This window comes from Solanum lycopersicum, chromosome 5 (assembly GCF_036512215.1).
Source record: "Solanum lycopersicum chromosome 5, SLM_r2.1".
Lineage (NCBI taxonomy): Eukaryota > Viridiplantae > Streptophyta > Magnoliopsida > Solanales > Solanaceae > Solanum > Solanum lycopersicum.
In genome coordinates this window covers 55,704,331-55,713,494 of record NC_090804.1, presented here as the reverse complement: position 1 = coordinate 55,713,494, position 9,164 = coordinate 55,704,331, and positions in this window count along the sequence as shown.

The window sequence follows — 9,164 nt, the reverse complement described above, 5'->3', positions numbered from 1 at the left end:
GGGTCATGAATGCTTTCTTTGAAATATCACATTCCTTTAATTTCAACTGATAGTAATTGGATCTGAGCAATATTTTTTAGAACACGAAACACCCTAAAGTTTATCGAAAAGATAAAAAATTCTCGGAAGAAGATAGTTATTCTTTATGATAACCTTGTTCAACTAACAGTAATTTATTCATCCTAAGGATCCATCTTTCTTGTTTAGAAATAAGACTAGAGTGCCCCAGGGTGAGACACTTGGACAAATGAAGCCTTATATATAGATCATTAAACTACCCTTTATGCTCTTTAAACATTGTTTGTGCCATTCTATATGATAGAATAAATATTGGACGAGTATCTAGAAGAAAATCTATACTAAAGTTTATCTCTCTTTCCTGAGGGACTCTATGAAGATAATTTGGTAAAATTTCATAAAACTCATTCACTACTGAAACTGAATGAATAGAATGTATCCCAATGCTTGAGTCATTAACTAAGACTAAGTCATATATACACCACCTGACTATTAACTTCATTGCCTTAAGGTATGCAATGAAACGACTCTTAGGCACTCTTAGAGCTTTTACAACTCTAAGACTAACTTATTTGGAAAATGAAACTTGACAACTCGAGTTATACTAACGACTAAGGCATAACAGGAAATGAAGCCAGTCCATACCTAGAATGACCTCAAAATCTACCATGTCTAACATAACTAATAAGCCATGGTACTCATGTGATTGAGGGGAAATGGAACAGCCACGATAAACTATTTATACTAAAATATAATCACCAACAAGTGTGTAAACATTCAATGATACACTACGTTGTTCAAGAATAACATAAAAATTCATAGGAACATAAAGACATAAAAAAATTTAAACTCACCTCTAGGTCTACCAAACCATCAATACTAAAGTCAAAGACAGATCATACTATTAACAACATATAATGATTCCTTTTTCTCTTGGAGACTATTGATAACATACAAGCGATTTGTTCCTCCGCCAAAACTAGAAGTACTAGGTGAAACTCTTTCTGGTGGAGAAACTGAAGCCGACTGGGTTTTATTGCCATGATTTCCATTACCCTTCCCACTCTTAGGGCACTCTTTCATGAAGTTACCCACTTGCCCACACTTGAAGAAATATGTTTGCCCATCACGACTCTTACCTGAGTGGTTTCTACAACACCTAGAATATGCATGAGGCTTACTCCCCCATGTGTCATGCTATCTTGAGGATAAACAAGTTTAGCTCTGAATTTCTGAGTATTGTACTCACATCTATGGTTTTTGAAGTAATAATGGGTAATGATCCCTACCAATGTAACCCTATATGAATCTCTGATTACATAATTTTAGGAGTCTTGAACCCGTGATCTCACCTTGTAATGAGTATTGTACTCACTGAGAATCGAACCTGTGATCTCACCTTGTTAAAAAAATAATGTGAGTTAAAAGAATGTGGTAATGAGGATTCAAACCGTGACCTTGGCTGGAAAATGAATCTGTGAAATATAAATAAGAGAAGCGGGATTCTAACCCAGAACCTCTTGGTCAGACATAAGGAATTTAAAAAAATAAAGATTGAGGCGTGTGGGAATAGAACCTACGACCTCTAGGATGATAAAGGAAATTAAAGAGAAAAATAAAGTGAGGTTGTGGGGATCCAATCCCATATCCTCAAGGTTAACTCGGAAAATTAAAAAAAAATAAATGAGGCTGTGGGAACTCAATCCCAAAACCCCTCGGTCCCAAGACAAGTTAATAAGAAAGAAATAAAAATAAGGAAAAATGAAACGAAGGTGTTGGGGCTCAATCTCGGGTCCCCAAACCATCTAGATCTAAATAGAATAAATAAAACAGATGTACGTGTTACCAAGGGATCCGAAACCGGGTTCCCTTGCAAAAATTCTGTATTTATATATAAGTCATATGTGAATAAATATTCAAAAATAATGTTGCCTACATAGATCGAAACCAAGATCTTCGCATACATACAAGATGCATAAGTCTTCTACCAAATAATATTAGGAAGATATGAATCACTTAAACAAACTATGAATGAAGCCTCATGGCTTGTATGTGAGGACACATAAGTCTAGCATACGTTTAAAAGTAAGTGAGCCTAAGATGTATGTGATAAAATGATGTAACCCCAGAAGGGTTAAGTAAGAGTGTGAAACACACTAAATGGCCAAGTGCATTGGCATATGATGAAATGAACATTTACGTGAAGGGGTGAGTAATTATGAAAAGTAAATGTGTTAAAATTAATGAATGAGGTGACAATATGATAAGAGGCTAATGCGAAAGATGAGAGAAATCTCAAATGAGCCTAAGAATTGTTACAAAAATGTACTCACCTATGAGAGTGTAAATCTAATGAAGAGACCAGTCTCTATGAACACTCTAATGAATGTATTGAAGTTAATGCATACTTAATACTAATGATGAGAGAATAATCATCTAATGAGATATGATGTCCTCATTCTATAATCCAGCTTCCATGATGAATGACTTGAATGTAATGGAACTTTATACTCAGCACCGATAGACTATCTATAACAAGTGATGCATTTCTTCGGGAAGGGCAGAGATTCACATAACTCTCATGGAGACTTTCCGACATGCTAGGTATGGGTCTCCTTTTATCTTCTAATCTTAAAACCTATACTGTAAATATAGGGATCTGGCAGGGTTCAATTCCCATGTACGCTAACATGTTTTGTGTCACTTTACCGGGTGATTCAACCTCTTTTCATTGTGAGGAAGACTTGATTTCATGATGCTCACATGGTCTATGTCAGCTACAATTAAAGTTCCCCATGAATGAATGAGGGTAGCCTCAAATTATGCATATAATTATATGAATGATACCGAAGGTGTTAGGATAGGATAATCAAGAGGTGAGATATACTGAACTAATGATGATAGGTTATCCTTGATTATTGCACATCGAACCCGATGAAAGTCTTAAACTACATCCTAGGTATAGCTAGTGTTTACACTAGCTTATGACTGTATGAAATGAAGTAAGTATGAATGAATGAAGCACCCTCCTGTTTGCTAAAGAAGGCTCCCTTGTTGAGGTCCCATATGTTGAGCTCTCATTTTTCGGAAGTCATTATGTCAAGTCCATGATTCCAAAGTTTCATTGCATATGAACGAATAATATTAAAGATGTAATGTGTTATATGCAATAACTTATGTGATATGTGTAACACGTGATGTGTTGTGTGAAATATGATATGTATAATGATACATGTTACTCTCATGTCATGACTTTCCTAATACAAATTTGGATGTTCCACTAACATTCCTAATCCAAATTCAACAAGACGACTGACATGACTTTCCAGAAATCATGTTGTTAGGAAAGAGGTATTCTTACGCATGCATGTCCTTTGTGTGTACCTGCATATAACTATACTGAGTACAAGTGTTTACTAATCCCATACAATATCAAATTTTAGGTGCTTGCACAGGTGTACGTTAGATCTTACGGTACGACATTGCACCTATCCAAACATGGAGATTACATTCGAACTTGGTAGGCCCTCATGCTTTCGAGGATGTCCACTTTTATTATATATATTAGATGTAGGCTTTATCTAGTGGAGCATGTTCCACTAGTGTTTCATTTCCCATTTCATTTCTGACTTTGTATTAATGTTGTTTTGGCAAGAATACGTTTAATGGAATTATGAATGTAGGATTGTCTGCAACCTCTGAGAGGTCAACGACGCGAATCTCATCTGGGGTATATATTCTAGTGGTGACAAAGTTGGTATCAGAGCACTAGGTTAAATTTCAAAGATAATAAGTTCATATCAACCACATCGAGTAGTTTGTAAGTCATGGTAGTGAAGCGCACCACTATCCTGAATTGGAGACTACATGATGCGTAGGAAAATTCCCTTCTTCTGATCTTATCATGCCTTTCCTAATGTCTAATTTTCTTGGTGTTATGAGAGTGTCTAACATAAATCCTTGTTGTTTTCAAAGAATTAATACTAGGATAACAATTGGTCAAAGGAGAGGATGAGCAGCTGCTGGGGGCAATCAGGTTCCACCCTAGGCTCAAGCTGAAAGAGTGGCTATGCCGGTTAACCCTGCTGGGTTGACTGATGTAGAGTACGGGCATCTCTGGCCCATATATCACAGTTCTTCACTATGAAGGCCCAGGCCATGAATGACCATGTCAACCGGAAAAATGTTCAGAGGGAGAACCCACCTATTCGCAGTAAGGCTGACAGGCAGAGAGACTTTAAGATGATGAATTCTCCTATTTTCACAGTGTCTATGACTTCGGAGGATACTAAGGAGTTTGTGGATGAGCTCTATAAGATTTTGGTGGTTATGGGGCCCGCACATACTAAGAAAGCAGAGTTGGCTTCCTATCAACTTAAGGGTTATTATGGGGGCCACATATACTGAGAAAGCACAGTTGGGTTCATAGCAATTCAAGGATTTTGCACAGACTTGGTGCAAGATGTGGCAATATAGCCGAGTTTTGGGCGAAGTTCCGGTCACCTGGGAGCTTTTTAAGACAACCTTTCTTGAGAGATTCTTTCCCAGAGATATGAGGGAGGACAAGGTTGAGGAGTTCATCAACCTTAAGTAGGGATCCATGACTGTCAGGGAGAATTCCCTGAACATTTTTAAACTATCCAGGTAAGCTAATTCCCTTGGATGTAAGAACATGGATGAGATGAGAAGGTTCCCCAAAGGAATCAACGGAGATTTGGCGGAGGAGTGTCGATCTACTATGCTATATGATAACATGGACCTCTCCAGGTTGATGGTGCATGTCCAACAGGTAGAGGAAAGCAAGAAGAATAGAGGCACTCGTGATTCTAGGAGGCCTAAGCCTCATGATCAGGCAACTCTTGTCTGGCGTCTATATTTCAGTCGTCACATGCTCATATAGTTAAACCTATACCATTGTGCACGAATGAAGGGAAGTACGAACATGTGTGGTCTAAGTGTGTTTAGGTGAAGGGTTTGCTCAGATATGTATACACATATGAAAACATGTCCATTATGTGTGTACGATGATCTAGTCAATAGAGGGGCTCTTTAAAGATGTTCTCAAGGGTATCCTAAACTATATGGTGCTTGAATATGTTGTATCCATGTTAAAGGTTTTATCACATGATTTAGGTTTATAAAAGGACATACTCATCTTTGATGTATTAGCTAAGCAAATGGGAAGTCTCTCTCCTAAAGACTACTTGTAGAAAGTAATTATTAATAAAGGCTGTTCAATAAAGGGAACTTTCCCTAGCACCGAGTGAACTTGAAGATGAGGGGTTCCCCTTCCCAATGTGGGAAGATTTGTTCACCATAGTCATCACGAGGTTGATAACTACAATGCCCTATTTGGTATAAACAGGGTTTCCATATATGCCTCCAAGTTTCATAAACTATGTTTGCGCCATAGGATCTAGCAAGGGATATCACCTAATATGCTAGGATGATGTTAATGTTCTACTTTGATAAGGTAGAGAATCCCTTGGTGTACGGATCTACAACACCAAATTCCATGTTAGCACCCATGGTATTAGTGCCGGGTAATGCTATAGTTTCCCAACAGTAAAATGGACAATGGAAGTGAAGTAATGGATCATAACTAGGATAAGCTAAGGGAAGTTTCTTAGTATAGGTGAGGGTATAGAACTTAACCTATGCATTGAACAAATAGCTCTTGAAAGGAGTTCTATGAAGGTATTCTAATGATATGATTATTTTTATGTCCTTATGCATGACATTGTAGTGTTGTCTACTTGTTGTAATGATATGGAAACAAATATTGGAAGGAATTGGTTATGACCCATTACCTAACCAGTCTGACCTAACACGTTTGACCTAACCCGTTATGACCTAAAGTAATTTTGATTGGATTGAATCTTGATCCATTTATTTTATGCAAAAATTACTGAAATAAGCGTCTTATGTTCTCTTATTTTCAATATTCCCTTATTTTTCTAAAAATCTCTAAAATCCTTATTTCTTTAATGTATTCGAGATAATATTTAATGTATACGAGCTACACATTATGCATCCAGTTTGTTTTATAGTGTATTTGATCTAGTTTTTAATGTATCTTTCTACATATTATGTATTCAATATATATTATAATGTACCAGAGATACTCTTTACTATATTCGAGCTATATAGTATGTATCCAATTTGTGTTACTTTTAAGGGATTAATATAATTAAAAACGAAAGAGGGATAGATTATAATTTATATTATAACTATGAGATTTCTACAAAGGAATGACATGATATAGAAGGGTGTATCAATCTGAAACATTATATTCTTGACTTGATCTATAATAGAGTCATCACTCTCCAAGACCCTGCCCCCATAGGGGAACGACCATCAACATGATCGAAAAATATGAATATTGGCTCACTAATGGTATGAAGCAAATGTCAACTCACTTATACAATAGTGGCCTCATGGACAATAAAGGCCCGTCTAGAGTTTTTTGTAATAACTGCACCTCAACAGACATTTGCTTTGGAAAGAGAATGAAGCAATGAAAAACCCAAAGAAAATTTTGTTCTCCAGGAAGCTATGTCATAAGGGATAACATGTTCTGGAAGCTGCTATGTCCTGAAAGAGCTAACTCAAGAAACAGAAAAAAGATTGATCACAGAAGGTATGTATGAAGAGTTTTGTCAAAGAATGCAGCCTAAGGAGTATTCCATTGTGAAGCATTTGGAGAAGACTCTAACTCAAATTTATGTTTGGGCTCTACTAATGAATTTTGAGTACCACCGGAAAGCACTATTAAAGGTACTTGACGATGCATATATACCAATGGAAACAAGTTGGGAGAATTCAACCACTATTGTAATTCATGTTATTTGGAATCATCAAATATCTTTCAAGGAATAGGAGTTTCCACTCAAATGAGGGATGCACAACCCTTCCTTGTATATAACCGCCAAAATACACGGACAAGTTTATAGCTCGAGTATTGATTGATAATGGTTCAGGACTCGATATCTTCCCATTATCAATCCTTACTCAGCTAAATTATGATGTTGGAAAAAATTATTAAAATCGCATGAATGTAAGAGAGTTTGATGGTGCGCAAAGAGAGACAATAAGGGAGGTAGACTTATGTATCAAAATAAAGCCCATAGAATTTGTCAATGAGTTCCAAGTGATGGGTATATTTACAAGATAAAACTTATTTCTAGGAAGACCATGGATCCATCATGTTGGATATTCTTATCCACACAGCATCAACTTTTGAAGTTTGTCTTGGAGGATAATGAAATTGTCATCCATGATGAAAGGAGTGACCGTAGTAACCCATATTTTTCCATTCCCATTATTGAAGATTCCTGTCGAGGTATTGACTTTCAGATGGTGGAGATAATGAAGGATTATTTTTATGATACGACACCACAAGTACCAATACCACTAGTGTATAAAATGTTAGCCATGACTATACTAAGAAGAGGTTTTGAGCCTAGGATGGGTTAAGCAAGAATTTGGATGACATATACAATTTTCTTCTTATCCTACTTCAAAATTTCTAGTTCGGCATATGTTAGAACCCTACAGAGGAAGAATTGGTTGAATCATAAATAGGGAAGAAGCACGATTGTAATATACAAAAGCCTATTGCATAATTGTACATGTTATTTATTGCTAAATCTTTAGAGCCTGAGATTATTGGTGTAGTGGAAGGGATGGGAAGATTTTTTAATGATGAAGAATATGATGTGATCTTAGAAGAATGCACCACAAGTCTCTCTAGCTAATATTCCGGACCTGGAAAGATGCTACATAATTTTATGGCCAATCCACTGGTGATCCATCGAATGGCATGGTAGACAAAGACAATATTTGAATTTTTATTTTTGAAAATCAGTAATTTTCAAGATAAGGGTCGAAATCACCATTTATGTCACTTTATTTTTCATCATGATGTTTAAAAAGGAAATGACTCATAAATCATGGCCAAATTTTGTATGCCTTTCCAAAATTCCAATGAAATCCTCGTATGTTTTATATAAATCATCTTGTCTTTGTGAATCATTCTCTAATATATAAATTTATACTCTTTCTATCTAACATAATTGATTTATTGTTCTTTCCAGTAAAATATGAATCTAAGCCTTTTAATGTCATAACATGTCACGAACACAGTGAACCGAGTAAGGTCAATATATATGAATGTGAAGAATATGAAAAGGACTCCATAATGCCTGAACACCTCACTGAAGACTAAAGGCAACCTAAAATGATATAAGCCCAACCTGGATGAGACGGAGATAGTAAACATAGGAGATAACGAGTTGGCCAGTGTCCATTTGACAGCAACACAAAGAGAAGAATAGGTCAAGCTACTCAAACAATACATCAATGTGTTTTCTTGGTCTTATGATTATATGCCATGGTTAAGAACTAAAATTATTTCCCATAAGTTGTCTATCAATTAAGAGTATTGTGTGATAAAGCAGAAAACCAGAAAGTTCAAGCCCGATATGAGTTTTAAGATCAAAAGATAAGGTTATGCACAAGATTGAATCAAAGGTCGTCGAAGTAACCAAAAATCCCACATGGATGTATAACATTATTCCTTTGCCAAAGAAAGATAGAAAACTTGGGATATGCATAGAATTATTAGAATCTCAACAAAGTGAGTCCAAAAGGTAATTTTTTCTTGCCGAATATCCACATACTCATCGACAATTGTGCTAAGTATGAGTTGCAATATTGTTTCGATTGCTTTGCGGGATACCACAAGATTCTAATGGATGAAGAAGATGTAGAAAAAACAACATTCATCATGTAAAAGCAGAATGGTACTAGAATATATAGTATATCGATGTGAATAACTACTTAAAAGTAGGTATATATACATAAAAAGCAACAAGTATTCAGAAGAAAACAATTTGAAGAATGGCGAACAACTTCTTCTCGAATGGAGAGGTTCTTTCTATGAAGACTCCTGATTTGGGATTACTGAGATTCTTGGATAGTACAAAAGCCATAAAATTGTTTGAAGAAGTGCATGCATGAGTTCGTGGGACGCACATGAATGGGTTTACATTGGCAAAAAAAAATCTAAGGGAATGATACTTTTGGATTACAATGGAAAGTGGTTGTGGACGATTTATCCAAAGGTGTCATACATGCCACGTACA